Genomic DNA, 21,444 nt, shown 5'->3' with positions numbered 1-21,444 from the left:
ATGGCACGCATCATGTCCGCCATCGAGGGTTGCTGAGAGCTAGTAGAAGGGTCGGGTGTAACCACTACAGGGGAAGGAATAGGTTGTGGGGCATGGGGAGAGGAAAAATCAAAAGAGCGAGACGAACTCCTCCTGATCCTATCCTTCTCTAGCCTACGTGCATTCTTAAGGAATTCTTGAAAATCGAATTCCGAAAGCCCAGCGCATTCCTCACATCGATCTTCCAATTGACAGGCTTTACCCCTACAATTGGAACAAACGGTGTGAGGATCTATAGAGGCCTTCAGAAGACGCCTAGAACAGTCCCTAGCGCTACACTGCCTGTACTTGGGGACTTGAGCAGGGTCAGACATCTTGAATTAGTCAAAGGGGGAAATCCAAAATCTATCCAAGTCGTCAACAAACAATCCAAAATCCAATCAATAAAGCTTGATAAGGTATTGATGATAACTCCTGTACAGCGAAAGCCAATAACTAGAGAGAATACATCACCAAATAGCGTGAAAATCAACTCCAGAAACAACAGCGTATCAAGCAGGTCCTGCCGGTGGCACGACAGAGAGAAAATTGGTTCTTTGTTGACAAGAAGTACTGGAGTACCTACTCGACAGATGGCGCTGTTGTTGTACACCCCCACCTGTATAGCGATCGCTGGCGTATCCCGCCCGTAGGTTTTTTCTGTCTGGCAGCAGAGCTGCAGCTACATGATCACCGGGTAAGATTAATATTGAAAATATCCTGTACATGACAAATTCGGAGATAATTTGTATTTTTCCTAACCATACAAACGTTAGCTATTTACATTGGGTTTACCTTTCGGCGTAGCTGAAATGGCGAGACATTAGAATTTAACGAGGGTGTATTACCCCCGCGCTAGTTAGCAGGGGGGTAGGGGAGTGGTAGCTAGCTACCCCTTCCCCCCTCACACACCGGTGAACTGCTTCACTTCACTTAGAGGTAAGACTTGTCTTGGGGGACAGGGCTGGTGGGCAAATATGTGTAAATAGCTAAGGTTTGTATGGTTAGGAAAAATACAAATTATCAATACAAATTATCTCCGAATTTGTCATTTGTTCCGTAACCGAAATACAAACCACGCTACAGTGAACCCTCGTTTATCGCGGTAGATAGGTTCCAGACGCGGGCGCGATAGGTGAAAATCCGCGAAGTAGTGACATCATATTTACCTATTTATTTAACATGTATATTCGGACTTTTAAAACCTTCCCTTGTACGTAGTACTGTTAACAAACCACCCTTTAATGTACAGAACACTTAATGCATGTACTACAGCACCCTAAACTAAAACAGGCACAAATATTAAAGGCGATTTTATATCATGCGTTTCCTAAACACCTAAAAAGCACGATAAAAAATGGCAACCAATGTTTTGTTTACGTTCATCTCTGATCATAATGATGAAACAAACTCATTTAGTGTACAGTACACATATATGTATAGGTTAGTTTTTGCATCGATTATATTGATTATACAGTACTGTACTGTATGTTGATTTGTTTATTACCAATGTTTTAGTTTACGTATTTTTCTTAGGACTTCCAAATGAAATGTTTTTCTTTATGACGCCGACTGAAACGACGGCGTGTACGCTCAGTAAACAACCACGCTCAGAACAAACAAGGCATTTAACGCGCATGATGATAGTGATAAATAATGATACAGTACATACAGTATTTACAGTAAAAGCATTTACAAAATATGTTACCTTACAAATATAAATTATACAGTATTGTACGTAGCAAAGCAGGAAAACAATTTACGAGAGAGAGAGAGAGAGAGAGAGAGAGAGAGAGAGAGAGAGAGAGAGAGAGAGAGAGAGAGAGAGAGAGAGAGAGAGAGAGATTGTTTTACGTACGTAAATGTAAATTTTAAACAAAAAAAATATGATAGGTTACAACATGTAGACTTTTAAAACCTTCCCTTTAACTTAATGCATACAGTACGTACATTACTAAACTATAAAACAGGCAGTAAGAATATTAAAGTAAAAAATAAAGATTGTTACTGTACTCACCACCAAAGAAGTTGAAGAAAAACTTGAATGGTGATGGCGATGAATTTGCTGCACAGTAGAAATGATGATGATGAAGCTGATGATGTGTTCTACTGTGCAGCCAATGATAGTATTTTACGTCTCTTCAGACGGAGGTGTCTTTTCCTGGGACACCTCTTCAACTTCTTCCTGGGAAACTTCAATTTCTTCCGAAGGCGTACTAGCAGGAGGAACTGGCTCTTTTTTGCGAGGCTGGAAGAACATTGTGATCGGAAGTTGTTGCCGCTGCTTCTTTTTTCGATCCAAGAGCATTTTGTAGGGAGTCATTATGTCATCAACCTTGTTGCAGAATTGCATCGAGCGAACCATATCCTCGTCCCACTCTTGCAACATTTCTTTCAACTCCTTCGCGTGGTTGCAGGCCTTGGCAAGCCGTTCTAATGTTAAGCCCGTTTCTTCGACATTTTCTTGGGTCTCTTCCTCGGTATCACTCTCTTCCTCACTTGCCGATTTCGTCAAGTCTTCGAGGTCTGCGTCAGTTAGGGGCTGGGAATGGCAGTCCAACAACTCGTCGACGTCTTCAGTCGTCATGTCGCCAAACCCGTCACCTCCAATTATGGCAGCCAACTGCACAGATTTCCGTATTGCAGAGTGTTGGATTTCCGACGGAGTAAATCCCTTGTCGTTGTAAACAATATCGGGCCACAACTTCTTCCAGCTCGCATTCACGGTTGCAGGTTTCATCTCTTGAAGTGCCTTCTGAATATTCTGCAGGCACGTGGCTATGGTGTACTGCCGCCAGTACGCCTTCAAGTTAAAATCTTCATCCTCGTCATCTTGGGCAGCATCCACACACGCAACGAGGTCCGCCAAGGTATTCTTCGTGTAGAGGGCCTTGAATGCCCTGATAACCCCCTGGTCCATCGGTTGAATTAATGACGTGGTGTTGAGTGGCAGGAACTCAACCTGAATGCCCTCATGCGACAGGTCAGTTGCGTGTCCACCAGCGTTATCCATAAGGAGAAGGATCTTGAATGGCAAGCCCTTCTCTAAGAGATATTTACTGACTTGCGGGATAAAACACTGGTGGAACCAGTTGGAGGTCAGCATCTTCGTAATCCATGCTTTTTGATTATGCATCCAGTACACGGGAAGGAGATTCTTATTTTTATTTTTCAAAGCGCGAGGATTTTTCGACTTATAAATAAGCCCCGGCTTTAACAAAAATCCAGCAGCATTGCCACACATCACGAGGGTAATGCGATCCTTGAATGCCTTAAAGCCAGAGGCTTTGGCTTCCTCTTTGAACAGGAAAGTTCGCGACGGCATTCTCTTCCCAAACAAGCCGGTCTCATCCATATTAAAGACTTGTTCCGGCTTGTATCCACCTTCAGCGATAATATTCTTGAACGTCTGGTTCACGTAAGTTTCAGCAGCGGCAGTGTCAGCGGAAACAGACTCCCCATGCAGGGAAACGCTTTTCAGGGCGAAGCGTTTCTGAAACTTCGCGAACCATCCTTTGCTTGCGGAAAAACGTTTCTGAGGCTGGGAATTAGTGGATGTCCCTGGTTGAGGATCATCTGCATCATCATCATCTTCAGCATGGTTGCCGTCGTCGTCTTTAGGTTCCTTTGCAGCAAAATTCTCATATAAACTCAAAGCCTTTATTTGGATGGTGTTCGTATCCAACGCTATGTTCTTCTTCCGGCAGTCGGCAATTTACACAGCTAAAGCACCTTCCATGCGTACGATCGTTTTATTACGCGTTGTAACGACTCGCTTCGCTGATCTGCTAAAGGTGATTGCAGCCGTCTTTCTAATGTTCGCCTCGTCCTTTTTGATATAGCGAACGGTGGATTCGTTGATGCCAAAATGGCGGCCGGCGGCCGCGTAACTTCTACCATCTTTTAACATGTCGAGAAGCGTAACCTTCTCAGCTATCGTCATCATCCTTCGGTGGCGTTTAGGCTCACTACCAGCCTTAAGAGAAGCAGAACGCTTGGGAGCCATTACAGTAGGATTTACGTACAGTACTGTAACAAAAAGTTCAACTTATAAAGGTCGCACACAGCACAGATTAACCCTGGATAGGTACGGTCCTCGGACACCCCTTTAAGGGTATACTCGGACGCGAACGACCCCGACGCCAAAAAAAATTCTTGAAAAATTAGTTTGTGCAGTAACCTCCTTTTTTCTTTTGCCAAAAAAAAACTTCAATGAATGCTTAAAACAACTGTATAGATAAATACTACTCATCTGCAGAAAAACTATTTATTATAAATATTTTAAAAAATTAAGTAGAAAAAAAAAAAGACCTGACATAAAAATTCATAAAAAAAAAGTTTATACATATATACACAAATCCTTTTAGGAATTGATTCTTGAATGTTTAGGACACATCTTGATGTATTTTGGATGAAGTCAGACCCATGGAGGTGAAGATCTGAAATGAGAAAAAAAGGGTAACTTTTTTTGGCCAAAAAAATTTGTCCAAATTTCATGAATTTTTTTGGGTACCCAAATGAAATAGGAAGTGGCTAATTTTTTTAGGGAATAAACATATGTTATCCTAAAATAGAAATATGTAAAAAAATCTTCATTATTTTGTAAATTACATTTATATCAGGGGCCATATCTAAAGGTAATTTTTTGAGTACTTATAAATTCCGTAAAAAAATACATATATTTAATATATAATATGATATTTATGCAGGTAAAAATATACCAAAATATCACAAATTCTATAGGGAACAAGAATATATATAGATAGGGCAGCTTACGCTTCGGATATGTCCACAAAATGGCCGCCAACCACACTGACTCAGACTCCCTAATCTGCCACTTGAAATGTAGGAAGGGTATGTCAATTTCAAGGTGTTATTTACTAATCTAATTATTATTGGATATGCATAAAAATTGTATGGTGGGTTGCTGGATAATTGTCGATTATTTTACGAATATAAAATTAAAATTCTGACCCAAAAAAATTTTTTTGAAGGGAAATAAAATCGAAAAAAAAAATGTAAAACAATATTTTAGCTAAAAAAATTTGATGATATTCAATCAAAAAAAAAGTAAACAAAATTTTCCGACAAATAAACATCTAGAGGAATCATTACTCTGTGATAGTTCCTTAGTACGTAGTAATTTTGAAAGAATTGGGAAAAAACGAAAAAATGGCAATCACCGGAAAATCGAACACATACCTATATATACGCCATATCTGGCTAAAAAAAAGATAGGCATGGGTAGCCAGATCATCTAGAAACACTTTCCAACACTATAAAAATATAAGTTTTGCGACACTACTTGCCAATTCCTTACGGTAACATGACTAAGCAAAAAAATGCAAAACAAATAAAAAGGAGCACTCGAGGAAAAATGGCTAACATTCTAATATACGGCATTTCAGAGAAAAAAAATTCAGCCACGTGCTAGGCAAACCATCAAGGCACATTTTCCGACAAATAAACATCTAAATGAATAATTACTCTGTGATAGTTCCTTAGTACGTAGTAATTTTGAAAGAAATGGGAAAAAACGAAAAAATGGCAATCACAGGAAAATCGAACACATACCTATATATACGCCATATCTGGCTAAAAAAAGAAGATAGGCATGGGTAGCCAGATCATCTAGAAACCCTTTCCAACACTATAAAATTATAAGTTTTGCGACGCTACTTGCCAATTCCTTACGGTAACATGACTAAGCAAAAAAATGCAAAACAAATAAAAAGGGGCACTCGTGGAAAAATGGCCATTCTAATATACGGCATTTCAGAAAAAAAAAATTTCAGCCACGTGCTAGGCAAACCATCAAGGCATATTTTCCGACAAATAAACATATAAATGAAATATTACTCTGTGATAGTTCCTTAGTACGTAGTAATTTTGAAAGAAATGGGAAAAAACGAAAAAATGGCAATCACAGGAAAATCGAACACATACTTATATATACGCCATATCTGGCTAAAAAAAAAATAGGCATGGGTAGCCAGATCATCTAGAAACACTTTCCAACACTATAAAAATATAAGTTTTGCGACACTACTTGCCAATTCCTTACGGTAACATGACTAAGCAAAAAAATGCAAAACAAATAATAAGGGGCACTCGCGGAAAATTGCCCAACATTCTAATATACGACATCTCAGATAAAAAAAAAGACATGCACGTGTTAGCCCAACCATCAAGGCACACTTTCTAACACATAAACATGAAAAAAAAATCAATAATATACGGCAATTCCTCACTACGTAGTAAATTTTTACAAATATTGAAAAAAAACAGAAATTGGCAACCGCAGTTAAATACCCAATATACCAATAACTACGTCGTATCTGACAAAAACAAAATCACGCATGGGTAGCCAGATCATCTAGACACACTTTCCAACTCTAAAAAAGCAAAAGTTTTACGACACTATTTCGCAATATCTTACGGAAAAATGACTTGGCAAAAAAATGAAAAAAAATGAAAAAGGGACACTCGCGGTAAAATGCCCGACATTCTAATATACGACATCTCAGATAAAAAAAAAGACATGCACGTGTTAGCCCAACCATCAAGGCACACTTTCTAACACATAAACATGAAAAAAAAATGAATAATATACGGCAATTCCTTACTACGTAGTAATTTTTACAAATATTGAAAAAAAACAGAAATTGGTAACCGCAGTTAAATACCCAATATACCAATAACTACGTCGTATCTGACAAAAACAAAGTCATGCATGGGTAGCCAGATCATCTAGACACACTTTCCAACACTAAACAAGCAAAAGTTTTACGACACTATTTGGCAATATCTTACGGAAAAATGACTTGGCAAAAAAATGAAAAAAAATGAAAAAGGGACACTCGCGGTAAAATGGTCCTCGTGGTGATGAACGACATTTTAACTAAAAAAAAAAACATGCACATGGTAGCCAAACAATCCACCAAGACTTTCCACAACTGATAACCTATACAAGTTGCACCATTCTACGACAATTTCATAATACGTAATAACTTTGATAATTATGCAAACTACCCTAGAAGGGTAAACTCGGACGCGAACGACCCCGATGCGTCTCAGAAATCGGGGAAGGAGTACAGCTACAGCAATGCACATCTGGACACTACTAGAGCGTGTAGGGGAGACACCTCCTGCAGGTCGATCACCCACAAATTCAGTCACGGGGGTGAGTCACGTGAGAAAAACCTGTTTTTTTTTGACGCTCGGGGTCGCAAACGACCCACCGTACCTATCCAGGGTTAAACTTCACAAACTTAAGAACGTCTACTCAGCGATACGCGGTAACAGAGAGTGAACGATCCAGCCCCGCGAGAACTTTGATGCTGCGGGTAGGAGATGCGGGCAAAACACCAATCACAGGCTAGATAACAAAACTTGAGTTCTGATTCGTCATCTGTCAGCGCTTGAACCAATCACAACCCGTCTTACAGTACTATGATGCGTTGGTTACCTACTCATAGAAGATGCCCCGCGCATACTGAACGTACGTAGATTAAGTACAATACCGTAATAATAATAAATAATGATAATAATACTGTACAGTAATAATAATAATAATAATGATAATAATAATAACAATAATAATTTTATTAACAACAACAACAATAATAATAATAATAACAATAATAATAATACAGCTTTACGTACGCTATTTTACGCCTCTCTCTCTCTCTCTCTCTCTCTCTCTCTCTCTCTCTCTCTCTCTCTCTCTCTCTCTCTCTCGTACGCTTATTCGAAATGTGATTTTTGCAACAAAGAATATTATTGGATGCAGTACTGTACTACGTACGTATACATACAAAAGATTCATGGAAAAGAAGCACATCCATTACAGTACACACCATTCTAATATGGTATGACTGCATCTGATTTGCGTTTCATGTTCAATTTAATTTTACTACGTACTGAATTATCGTATGATCACATTCTCTTTTCGTGTTTTATTTCTTTCTGTGCTGAATTATATATCATATGTAATGCAATGAACAATCAGTAAGAGCAGATATTACTAATTACAGTATTAATGGAATTACAGGTAACAAAATATCGTATTTGGGGGTCTTCAGATTTCGCGGTATTTTCGAATTTTCCGGAAAATCCGCGATATGTATATATATATGGGTTATGGAAAAACCCCGCGAAGTGGTGAATCCGCGATTGTCGAACCGCGAAGTAGCGAGGGTTCACTGTATTTACATTGGGTGACTTATCCCTTAGGAAGGGTGGAAAGTCCCCAGCCATACTGCCTTTGGCTTTACCCGGGTACTCAGAATCCGAGTGAGTCGCACCCGAGAAAAGGAGTCCCTGCACCTCACAAGTTCCTTGCTCCGCAAGGAAACGTGTGGCCTACATAAGCTTGTGTGTGAAGGAAGAAGTGTGACCCGTCCTAAGCAGTTGACCTGGAGTTCCAGAAGGAACTCTGGGTTAGGACGTTCCCAATACCACCTCGTCAGGGTATGGGGGACGCGACAGTACTGATTCAATACTCGGAACACAAGGAAGCATGGTTTACCTGCAGAGGTTTGAGGTCAGCTATGCAGAGACCAGGATGCTGCTTCCCCAGTAGAGGGGACGATGAAGAAAGAAGTAAGGGCCAGACATACTTCTTTCGTTCATGCAGACTAAAACCTGATAACAATGCCCTGAACCTTCTGCTACCTGTCCAAAAAGGAGCCTGAGGTTAGACCAGCTGTTGTGTAGCCACCACAGAGTGATAGAAACGTATCGATACTCCTGTGGGTCACGTCCTGCAGGAAGCGGGCTGCGAAGGTCATTAGACGCTTCCAGACTCCAGCCTGTAGCACCTGCGTCACAGAGTAGTTTCTCTTGAAGGCGAGGGACATTGCGATGTATCCGACATCGTGCTGAAGGGCGACGTGACGGGGGAGGGTCTGGATTCAGGTCGAGATTAATGTCCTTGAGCCGAGCTGAAGAGGTATACTGGTGACTCTCCCGTGTCCTTCCTGTGCTCCCAACCCAGCTGCACGTGAGGACAAACTGCAGCTGTTCCCAAAGATAACCCCTCGATTCCTTTACTGGCAAGAAGGAGAAAGTTTGGGTCATCTGATACAGAATGGTGACTCGAAATCTTGAAGGAGTTGGACCGAAGGGCCGGGACCCCAAGATTCTGAGTCTAGCAAACAACTCAGGAGCGAACCTGAATGTTGCCTTCCCCTATTCCTTAGAAAGGGCGGAGTCGTACGAGACCAAGAAGATTGCTTACACACTAGCCGAGGCCAGAGTGAGCAGGAGCACCGTCCCCCAAGACGGAATACGATCAGAGGCCTGACGTAATGGTTCTTGAGAAGATCTCTTAAGGGACTAAAAAGTCCGAACCATGCTCCATGGAGGAGGTCTCACTCCGACTGGGGGCAGGGACTTTCGCAGCTTCGCATGAGCGAGGAAAGGTCCAGCGGGAAGGAAAAAGTCTATTCCTTTTAGCCTGAAGGCCAAGGAAAGGCTGAGCGACAGGCTTCACTGCCGAGAGCGGAAAGGAGTTTCCTCCCGCCGAAAAGCAATAAGTCCGTTATTGCTGGAGAAGAGGTCTCAAGGGAAGAGGTATCTCTCCCGCGACACCAACCACAGAAGACTCTCCACTTCGCCTGGTAGACCCCTGCGGATGACTATCGCAGGTGACGCGACGTCCGCTCCGCGACTGTAGCGGGGTGTCTCTTCTTGAGGAGGCGGCGTAGTGTCTCCAGGCGTGAAGCAGAAGCGATGCCACGGCTCGTGAAAGATGTTGTAGTGTGGTTGTTTGAGTAGCCTGTGCCGTGGGAGAAGCTCTCTCGGGAGTTCCGTCAGGGGAAGCAGAGGGTCCGGAAACCGTTCCGCGTATAGTCACAGTGAAGCTCTCAGGGCCATCGAAAGGTTGACAGACAACCTGGTCTTGTTGAGACCCATTCTCAACAGACAACAATGGTGGGAAGATGCAGGCGTCGATGTTGTCCCACCATCACCGGAAAGCATCTTGCCAAAGAGTCTTGGGGTCTGAAACTGGGGGGAAGAACAGCGGAAGCTTGAAGTTCCAGGCTGTCGCGATCAGGTCCCCCAGGCCAGGACTTGCTGGTTACTAAAGGCCAAAGACCCCCAGGTACCCTCTATCTGCGAGGCTCTGCTCAGATAGTCGGAGAGAACATTCCTCTGCCCGGAATGAGCGAGCTGATAGTGGTATTGAGAGGACCTCGGATCATCTCAGTATCTCTACTGCAAGATGCGAAGGTATGAAAATGCGTCCCTTGCTGGTTGGAATACAGTACGCCAGTACCACGAAGTCGTCGCGCACGGAGCGACTCAGCAGGAACTGTAGGATATGTAGAGGGGCCAGACTATGGCCCCTAAGCCTGCCTGAATGATGGAGAGGTATCCTTCAGGTCCTGACCATAGGCCTGAACCGGGACATGCCCCCCCCCCCCCCCCTCCCGCCTCCCTTTTCTTTGACGAGTGCGAGAACAGCACCAAAATGGGGGGAAAGGACGAGAATATGCACTCCTATCAAGAGATTCCATAGGTCAACACCCATTGCAGGTCTAAACGTTCCGCTGGTCCCATAGGGGCCAGAAAGTTCGGTTAATCGTTGCTTTGATACCACCGGAACTTGGGCCGCCCCACAGGGAACTTATCCTGAGGCGACCGTTCGGGACTTTAGACGGGTCAATGAGGAAAAGAGACCCAGGAAACTTTCCAAGGTAGGGCTGAAAGCTCTGCTTGACTGAGAACAGGTACTGCGACTCTCCTCAGCCTTGCCACAGTCAACTGAAGGGAAGGCTCGGAGAAGGAGGCAACAGCATCTGGCGTCCCCAGGCGGTCACCCATCCAAGTACTGACCAGACCCAACGTTGCTTAACTTCGCTGATCGGACGAGAAGCGGTGTTTCCAACGTGGTAAGGCTGTTGACTCAATATCATGGCTAGATACTCCAGATGTTGAGGCAGAAGTAGAGAAGGCTCCTAGCAAATTACCATGATCCCTCACTCATGGTAAACCCGGAAGCTTGTCCCGGCGTTGAAGAGGGTCGAACCCGAGCCTACCGGAGTTGACCAGACCTCCAAAAGGCGAAGGAGGCGGAAGCCTGCTCCTGAGCGGCCATGAGGAAAGCAGGGAGAGTTCTCTGGGGAAAAACCTGCGATGCCGCAGCGGGATCGCCACACCGCATCTCAAGTCTAGGCTGAATTCCAAGAGCTTCCTGGAAGATGGATGGAATGGAAACTGGAAGTACCCGTCCTTCCGATCCAGGGCCTAAGGAGTCCTGCCGCCTCGTTACCAGTCTGATCGATTCTGCTGTTCCACGCTGGACGAAGTTTGTTCGACAAACTTGATCAGAGCTGAGAGGTCGACGACGGAATTCCCGTCTCAGATGCTTTCCTACGAGAAAGGATCGACTGAAGAAGCCGGGGGGTGAAGCCGTCGACGACCCTATGGAGGACCTTCTCCAAAGGCATGGATCATTCTACCCAAACGGGCAAAACTCTTGCCGACCCCATGGCATAGAGGTTCAGTGACACTGAATTCGCTGACAGAGACGGAGAGATGGTAAGAGCGAGGCGCGATATCCTTGGCTGATCACGGAGATCGTGCAGGAATCGGCATCGGGAAGCTGTTATCCGGATGAGTAACCTTAGGCATCCTCCCAGCGTGAGACCTGCAAGGGGGGGTTGCCAATCCTAGAGTTTGTGAACTCTGCCGCTCCCTCTAGGATTATGCCCCCCCGGGAGAGCCTCCCGTGCTACCTGTCCCTGACAGGAGGGGACTGCTATTGGACACCTTGTCTTAGCTGCCGTAGCCGGTCCGATAACTTAGGCCGACGAGGCTGAAAGAAGAGGCGCTGGAGGCCTGCAGGGTCTGGAAGAAAGCGCCTTGGAGGAGTGAAAACGGAAGTCGACTTCCTCCGCACAACCGCTGTCCATGTCTCTGTCCTTGGGCACAAACAAGCTCTTCCCAAGGATGGAAGAGTGTCTGAGCTTGTCGACATCCACAGATGAGACACCCGAGAGGAAGCCCTCGGTCACTGCGTCTAGATGGTCCAACATCGAGCTTGCCCGCAAGTTCGAAACTTGGCGACGAAACGCCAAGGTGCTTGAGCCCGAGAGGAGGAGAGTACCCATGATCTTCCTGGAGCTTCCTTGTACAAAACCTCGGGTCGCAACCGAGGAGGGAAAGGACCTGGTAAGCCCCTTCCACGAGATGGAGAAGAGGAAGGGCGAAATCAGTCACCCCTTGCCCAATGGAAAAATCTTGAACGGAAAGCTCCCTCGCAAGACCCTTTCAGGGAATGACGAGGAAGGGCTAACCCAGGTTCTGGAAAGAAGAATGTTGCTCAGACCTCCCTGAAGATTCTTCCTGCTCTTGCATGTGCCATGCTCTGCGTTTACGGGGTGAAGACCGTGTTCTGGAAATAGGCTCCAGAAGACTCGCCAGGCTGGCCATGTTGCGAAACCCCGACGGGAATCGCTGTCGCAATCGCCCTGGCGCTCGCGCGATGGTAAATCAATGGTTTGCGCGTGGCCGAACGTGGAAGCGCCCATGCGCGGGCACGCAGGAGCGCAGACGAAAGTGCGCGAGGGAGCGCAGAAGGAGGGCGAGCGTGGTAGGAAGGGCGAGAGCTGGTGGTCGGAATCCGAAAGTTCACAGGCGAGCGATGACCCGTAGGTGAGCAATGGATACTGCAGGAATCGAGCCGACGTTCACGCGATGGAACACCTTAGGCTCGCACGATGGAACACCGTCGGTTCACGCGATGGAACACCGTCGGTTCGCGCGACGGAACACCGTCGGTTTGCGCGACGGAACACCGTCGGTTCGCGCGTCGGAACACCGTCGGTTCACGTGATGGAACACCGTTGGACCGCGCGATGGAATACCATTGGTTCGCGCGCGGGCGAACATTGGAGCGAATGTGCGCAGGCGCGCATGTGCGTAGGAGCGTGGGCACGTGGGCGTGTGGTCGCGCAGGCACGTGGGCGCGCGGGTGAGCGCAGGCTGTCAGGAGACCGATGGCGCGTAGGCGGGCGATGGCGCGTAGGCGGGCGATTGCGCATTGACGAGCGATGGCGCGTCTTGGCGAGCGATGGCCCGTAGGCGAGTGAAGGCACGTTGGCAAGCGATGGCGCGTCGGCAAGCGATGGCATGTTGGCAAGCGACAGCGCGTTGGCGAGCGGTGGTGCGTTAACAAAACGCTAGCGCGCAGGCGAAGAATCGCGCGGGCGCGTAGGCGATCGCTAACGTGTAAGAGACTACGGATGGTTAGCGCGCATCGCACTAAACAGAAGGCACGCAGGTGCATCAGGAAGGTGAGCGCTGAAGCGAGCTGTCAATCAGGCGATCCTGGACGGTCAGGAAAAACCGTTGGTGCCCATTGGTGCGTGGCAGGAAAGGGCGCGCAGATGTGCGCTGGCGATTGAAGAAAGCTGGCGCACAGAAGGACAGAAGTAAAGGTGAGCGCTGGCGAGCAGGAGGAAGATCTACGGCAAGACTCAGCTACCGGAGATCGTCCACAGCAGGCGAACGCTAGATCGCTACTGATGGTGTCCAGGGGACCTGACACGCGTGGCAGATCGATGGCGATCGTTGACGCGCAGGAGATCGCTGACGAGCAGGCGAACGTTGACGCGTCTGTGGTCGCTGGCGGGCAGAAGGCAACGCGTGGAATCCTGTGCGTAGAAGAAGAGTCCTTTTCCAAGACCTGAACCGAAGTTCTAGATTGCGCAGTTGAACGTGGGCGCACAGGGCGCGTATCAGGAACCAACAGGAACAGCAGCGACGATCATCAGGAGAGCTCTGATGAACAGGAGAGCGCTAACGATCAGGAAAACGCTGATGAGCAGGAGAGCGCCTGTGCGCTAACACTGAGCAGGAGAGCGCCTGTGCGCTAACACTAAGCAGGAGAGCGCCTGTGCGCTAACACTGAGCAGGAAAGAACACTGCAGAAGGGTGCGCAGGGGAACCCTGACACGCAAGGGAAGCAACCCCGTGGGAGGCAACCCTTTGCCCCGAAGGGACCGTTGTCCGTCGGAAGACCGTTGTCCGTCGGAAGACGAGGTCAGACTGCTGTCCATCTGCACCAGGGCGGAAGGTCAAGAAGGCGTTGGAGATCGATCCCCGGAGAGATCTAAAGAGGAAGGAGCTGCAGGCTGCATACGGAGATTCAAAAAGGCGCCTCTTAGCACCCTTATAGGGAGATGGGAGGCCCTTACGACGTAGCGGACGGTGAGCCTTACGGCGAAGGCGGCCAACAGCAACAACAGCAAAAGAGTTCTCCGAAGAGGAGTCTCTATGAGTGTACTCTCGCAAACGAAAGAGAAACACTTCGTAGAAGAGACGGGTCAGCCAGTGACCTAAAAAGAGCAATCCTCCGAAGAGGGGCTCCTGCAGTTGCCCAGCCCCTTGAGCGTAACTGCAGGTGCGACCGCTCAGCACCAAGAGCATAGTCGCACGAAGAAAAGGCAAGAGAAGAACCCCCCAAAAGGGGAAAAACTCAAGCCTGGACAGGAAAACTTCCCTCGGAAGGAAAGTTACCCACCCAAGGAGGCGAGCCTCCTGAGTGTTCTAAAATGAACTGGAGAGCTGTCAATCATCACGGGAGTACTTCCAGGAGAAGGAGACACGCCCCTGACGAAGATCTATAGGGGAGCCAGCAACAGCCGAATCCCCAGGCTACAACAAGACAGCTCACTCCGTTGTCACATTACAGAAACGAACTAGATCAGTAACTGTGAAAAATAAAAACAAAAATCATTAGTTAACATTCATTCCCCCGGGAAGGCTCCGAAGAGGAATCCCTAGGGAAAGGAACACAAGAATTACACAACAGGCACGTGCCCTCACAACCACTTACACTCACGGAAGGAGAGCTGTAACCAACACAGAATTAAAACAATTATAATTATGTAACTATGTAATTATGTAATTTAAAAATGAATGAACACTAAAGAAAGAACGAAAACCCCGAAAGGAATCGTTCTACAAAGCTGAAAAATCAACAAATACAATTAGATTCATAAACTAATTGAGACAAAACGTACGGCGTAGCAACCCCACCCACACGGGAAGGAAGCTACTCAGACGTAGTAAAAGTAACGTAGTAAAAGGGTGAACAACCTCAAAGAGAGAGAGAGAAAAAGACCGTAGTCAAACTCGATCGCGACCCATGAAATTACACCATGGTGGCCTAACTGCCGAGGGCTCCTCGGAGATCGTACACTACACACACAAGCACAAACTCTGAAAAGGAAACTTACTGATTTCTAGACTCAAATAAGGGATTTTGACGTAGGAAAAATCTATCTCTGGGCGAGGGACCTGTGCCGCCCAGTGAATAAGCTCCATTTAGCACTTATTCTTAGGTAATTTACTGCTAAATATACCAGAGAAAAAATGTAAAGGAGTGCTAGGTTAACTAGCTCGCTCACCTATTGGTGTCGGTATAAAATTGGGCGTATATTCCAGAGGTCCCGCACTATTTAGATTAATCCACGACAGAGAACCCCAATAGAGGAGAGCCGTTCAACCTCACTCGGTACTACTAACAATGCATCCGCTCAGAACCCAACTCCTTAGCACCCAAAGTTTGGGGACTCCAAGGGAGAGGAGCTGGGAGGGTTCACTGGGCGGCACAGGTCCCTCGCCCAGAAATAGATTTTTCCTACGTCAAAATCCCTTTTCTGGGCTCGAACCTGTGCCGCCCAGTGAATCTATACAAGAGAAAAATGTCACCAAACTTGCAAAATAAAGGAAAAAACATAAGCGTAAGGGAAATACAGGATGCTTTAATCAGAGATGAGTACCAAAAAACAATTATAAGGGTATCTTAAATATGAACATAAATCCAATAAGGTAGGTATACTAATGCCGTGAGTGATAATATATACAGATACTCAGGAGCATAAAATTTACAAATATAATAACAGTATTCAGGTGCGAGACCAACGAATACAATAGGGTATAAATGAGGCAGGTAAGAGGGAGAGATAAAGAGTCAAGGCATAAACCTGTGAGTTACTTGGGAGTAACTACGCTCCCTGCGGCTACTGTAGAAAATTTTAGGGCTTCCAAATGTTTAAGGTAGTGTTTCTTGAACACTGACGGTGATTTCCACCCTGTATACCTGGAAAGGTCTGTAAAATTCATGTGGTGAAAGAAGTTCACCGAGGTGGCAACCGCCCTGATATCATGTGCAAGAGGAAAAGAGTCAGGGTTAGCTTGTTTAATAAAATACAAAATTTGTTGCCTGATCCCTTTAATAGTAATGGTACCGCCTTGTTCTCTAACGAATAGAGGCCCCGAGGAGTTAGAGGAGGTCCGGGATAAATAAGACCTAAGAGTAGTGACAGGGCACAGCGACGGATCTTGCGTGAGGGGAACAATTTTCCAGGAGGTCCATCTGTTTTGAGGGTCTTCATTCTTAGCCAAAAAGAATTTGTTAGGAGAAAGAAGGACCTCTCCTGAAGGCAGAAAGTCAATATGACCCGGGTCTCTCGACAAGGCTGCCAATTCAGAAATTCTTGCCCCGGAAGCCAAGCTCACCAGGAAAAGTGTTTTCCTGAGAAGGGGCATGTAATCACAAGAACTGTTAATGGTATCAGAAGCCAATTTGAGTACGTCATTAAGGAACCAGGTCACCGGGGTAGGACGAGTAACCGGTTTCAGTCTGGCACAAGCTTTCGGAATTGAAGCTAACAAAGAGTCGGTTAAGTCTATGTTAAAACCCACTAGGAAGATCTTTTTCAGAGCCGATTTAATAGTGGTGATAGTATTGGCTGCCAGACCTGATTCTAATAAAGATCTAAAGAAAGTGACTGTAAGGTTCAAGTTCATACAGTTCACGTCTGAGTCTATTAAAAATTTTGCCAACTTTTTAACTGCAGAGTCATACTGGCGGATGGTGGAATCCCGTTTATCCGATTCTAGGAACAAGGTGTTTTGAGGATCAATATTGGCACCATGCATAGCCGCAAACTTCATAAAGTCCATAAAGTTAGGGCGCTCTGAATGTTTGGGAAAGCGTACACAACGCGTGTTTGTACTATCTGAGACAGAACCGGATTGGGTATCGGGTGAGGGTATAGTCTCAACTCCCGCAGGAGAGGATACCAGTTGCTCTTGGGCCAGTTGGGTGCGACCAAGGCTACTTGTCCCTTGAAGGATCTCAGTTTGTCTAGAACTTTCAGCAAAAGATTCACCGGGGGAAAGAGATAAATCTTTTCCCAGTTGTCCCAATTCTGTGACATGGCGTCTGTGGCGTAAGCCTGAGGGTCTAGATTGGGAGCCACATATACTCTCAATTTGTGGTTGGATTCCGTGGCGAAGAGGTCCACTTGGAGACCGGGAACCTGAGAGAGAATCCACCGAAATGACTTTAGATCGAGTGACCATTCCGATTCTAGAGGGGAGGTCCGGGACAGGGCGTCTGCCACTACGTTCCGGACTCCCGCCAGGTGGACAGCTGAAAGATACCAACGGTTCGTGGCTGCTAGGGAGAATATGGCTACTAGAACATGGTTCAGAGGCCCTGACTTTGACCCGCCTCTGTTGAGGCAGCGGACCACCACTTCGCTGTCGAGGACCAGACGAAGGTGTTGTTTCTTGGGAAGAGCGAGACGTTTCAGGGTTAGAAGAACTGCCATGGCCTCTAGCACATTGATGTGAAAATGGCGGAACAAGGGAGTCCAAAGACCTTGAACTTTCTTGAGCTGAGAATAGCCGCCCCAACCTGATAAGGATGCGTCTGTGTGAATGATTAATTCCGGAGGCGGAAATCGAAGGGGAACTGACTTTGACAGACTGTTTGCTCTTGTCCAAGGAAGAAGTCTTTCCCGTAGAATGGGAGGAAGGCGGACTTTCCTGTCCCGGAGCTTCCGGTTCGCCCTCGAACGCCAGACACGATTGATATCTTTCAATTTTGCCTTCAGAAGAAGATCCGTCACTGAGGCAAACTGAAGGGACCCCAGAATCCTCTCTTGGAGTCGTCTGGAACTTACTTTGTCTTTGAGAAAGCGTTTGGTGTTCCTTGCAATCTCTAACCTCTTGGGTCTGGGAAGACACAGAGTATGAGATATAAGATCCCATTGCAGGCCGAGCCATTGGAACTTCGATTTTGGAAGAAGACGGGACTTCTTGAAGTTGATCTGGAAGCCTAGAGATTGAAGATAATGGATGACTTTGTGAGTGGCTTTTAGGCAATTTTGGGAGGTGTCTGACCAAATGAGCCAGTCGTCCAGATAGGCTACTACTTGAATCCCTTGATTCCTGAGTTCCTGAACAGCGACTTCTGCTAGCTTTGTGAAGATCCTTGGGGCGATGTTGAGCCCGAAAGGCATCACCTTGAAGGAGTAACTTTTGTCCCCTAAGCGAAAGCCTAGGTACGGACGGAAGTGTCTCGCTATCGGGACGTGATAGTAGGCGTCTGTAAGATCGATAGAGGTGGTGACGGCCCCACGGGGAAGTAAGGTCCGCACCTGCGAGACGGTAAGCATTCGAAACTTGTCGCATTGAATGGACAAGTTGAGAAGGGATAGATCTAGAATCACTCTTCTCTTGTCTGAATCCTTCTTCGGGACACTGAACAGCCGACCTTGAAACTTCAGATGTTTCGTTTCTTGTATGGCGTTCTTTTGTAAAAGATCCTGGACAAATTCGACCAGGTCCGGAGTGGAATGTTGACGAAATTTGTTCGGAGGAGGAGGTCCTTGAATCCAACTCCACCCCAGTCCCTTGGAGATGATACTGAACGCCCAGGGACTGAACCTCCATTTGTTGCGGAAGGCATAGAGCCTCCCCCCTACCTGCTGCACCTCAGTATTGGTTTGAGGAGTTGCCTCCACGTCCGCCTCGGAAGTTCTTTCCTCTGCGAAAGGCTCTTCCCCTGCCTTTGTTCTGGTTAGAGCCACGGTGGTAGCCTCTACCTCTACCATAACTCTGGGAAGAGCTATGAGCCTCGTAAGACTGGTTAAAGGCAGGGGAAGTGGCGGAGGCACCAGAAAGCTGGCTCTTAGGTAGCAGAACGGTGACATAGTCATCCGAAGGAGCCCGAGAGGTGGAAGGCTGTGCAGGGACAACAGAAGATGGAGGAAGAGGCAGCCGGAAGTTGGATGAAGCACTCTGTTGTTGCCTGAACTGGGTGGAGGTATATGGTCTAAGCTTCTTCCTACCCCGGGCTTGATAATTTGCGGGGTCATACTTGCGTTTAGGGGTCAAACCCCAACGGGCTTTAAGGCTCTGATTAACCCTAGTGGCCTCCGCCAAGACTTCCTCTACGAGATCCTCGGGGAAGAGATTTGAACCCCAACAGGAGGACCGGATGAGTTTATTAGGTTCATGCCTAATCGTCGCCTCAGCTAGGACATGCTTGCGACATCTGCGTTTAGCAGTAGCGAAGTCGTACAAGTCATAATATAAAGACTGTAACGTAGCCTTGTTGAGAGACTTAAAAATACTCTCCGTATCGTAAGTCAAGGCTATCGACTCCGTGGATGTGGCCAGGTTTAGAGTACGGCCCACACGTAGGCGGGAATCATATTCCTGTTTAATGAGGGATTCCGGGAGACGGGGAAGCTTCTCACTAAACAAGACTGAGGCACAGTCTGCTGCAAGCTTGCCGGAGGTAAAGGTGGTATGGACGTTGTCCCAACACTCAATACCTGAGGGAAGAAGGAGGGAGATTGGATCCACCTCTCGGATGGGAGGCAAGGGCTTCTCCTCCAGAGCATATTGAAAGGCAAGCTCTGCCACCTTATTGACGCATGGAGTCAAGGTGTTCTTGTCCATTAAGAACATCGTAAAGGAGCTTTTATAAGGCGTCAGCATGGTGTTAGTGCAGCCGATGTCATTCAAAAATCTGGCCCAAACAGATTGGGCTTGCTCCTTCGGGAAGATGACCGTCTCTTTGGGGACCTTGTCTAATCGAACTAAAGCTTCCTCGGTAAGCCTGGCATAACCATGAAATGGAAATGCCAGACCAGGAGGAAAGAATTCAAAGTCCTCTAGAGGACGAGTGCCAAGGCCCTCCAGAGTCAACATTCCGTCTGAGAACGGGGAATGAAGAGCCATCCGCCAGGGGTTGTTCTTGGCAAACGGCGGGAGCTTAGAGGCATCCGGGATGAGAGAGCTTTGGACTCTCTCCGGAGCTCCTTGCTCTAAAGCCCCAATTCTCTGACCGAAGTTAGAGAACATCGTGTCCATCCTCGACTGCATCTCCGAAACCAACTTTGCCTGCATCTCCGACACGATGCGAAGCATGGCTGATTCGGAAAGGCCCGGGCTAGCAGCAGGAGGGGCGGAAGGAACTCCCGGGTCGTGAGACTTAGAGGAGGAACCAGAGGTCTTTGAAGACGGGTTCGTACCATGTTTAGAGCCATGAGAAGTCTTGTGAGGCTTGCGAGCTTTGGGTAAGGTCCTTGAAGTAGACTTATCCTTAGGGGGAACCGGGTATGAACGTTGAGACGAATCACGGTCCCCAGAAAATCCAAGAAAAGAAGAGCGATCAGAAGAAGAAGAAAGAGCGGGGCTGAGGATAGGAATCTCAGCGCCGGACACACCTGCCTCACTTACCACCCTACCTGTATCCGGCTCGTCTAGCAACATTGGTTCGACGTCCAGGTTCATGGAGGCAACATTGTCCTCCAGACCTCCGGGGGCGTCCGATGGATCTTGCTCTGGGTCGATGAGACCCGTTATAGTGGCATCAATGTGGGCAATGATGGGAGCTGCCACATGCCTAGCCACAGCAGCTGAAGACTTGGCGTTGGGGTAAACCATGGTGCAGTAGTCCTCAGATAGGACGTACGGCCGCTTAGACTTCACATTCCGGGCAAACCCACCAACCCACACCTTCAGTGTGGCCCGAGCCGCAGACTTTTGCTCCGGGGATGCCTGAAATAATAGTGGGAATTATAAAAGGGAGACTCCCAATGGTCCTTCAAGACCATAGATATCTTACTAATAGTAAATTAAATAAGAAGGCAATATAGCCAACGGGACTCACCGAGTCAGATCCAAGGGTAGTGATGAGGTCGAAGCAAATCACACAGTTATCCGGGTGCCATACCACAACGTCTTCCAGTTGAACCCCACAAGGGGCGTGAGATCGGCAGACGGAGTGGCCACAAGGCTGGTGCAGAACAGCTGCACAGGCCGGCGTCAGACAATGCACCATCTATAAAAAGAATAGTATATGAGAAACTGTAATTCTCTTAAGTAGGGGCGGGTCCGGAGGACCCGGGCCTAACATAGGTCTAACACAAGATTAGAGCTTAACTGTACTATTCTTTAAGTAGGGGCGGGTCCGGAGGACCCGGGCCTAACATAAGTCTAACACAAGAATAGAGCTTAACTGTACTATTCTTTAAGTAGGGGCGGGTCCGGAGGACCCGGGCCTAACATAGGTCTAACACAAGATTAGAGCTTAACTGTACTATT

At 47.0% G+C, this 21,444-nt stretch overlaps 1 long non-coding RNA gene and 1 other non-coding gene across 2 annotated transcripts in view; one reads left to right on the top strand and one right to left on the bottom strand.

Annotated features, from left to right (window-relative positions):
• Window positions 1-21,444, top strand: part of LOC137646765 (uncharacterized) — a 119,504-nt gene that overhangs the window by 80,676 nt on the left and 17,384 nt on the right. The window lies entirely within an intron of this gene.
• LOC137647358 (5S ribosomal RNA) lies at window positions 10,812-10,930 on the bottom strand. Its single transcript, XR_011045583.1, has one exon. It is a non-coding gene; the product is annotated as a 5S ribosomal RNA (ribosomal RNA).

The sequence above is a fragment of the Palaemon carinicauda genome, chromosome 9 (genome assembly GCF_036898095.1).
Source record: "Palaemon carinicauda isolate YSFRI2023 chromosome 9, ASM3689809v2, whole genome shotgun sequence".
In the NCBI taxonomy this organism is placed as follows: domain Eukaryota; kingdom Metazoa; phylum Arthropoda; class Malacostraca; order Decapoda; family Palaemonidae; genus Palaemon; species Palaemon carinicauda.
This window is presented reverse-complemented; position numbering and strand designations above follow the sequence as displayed.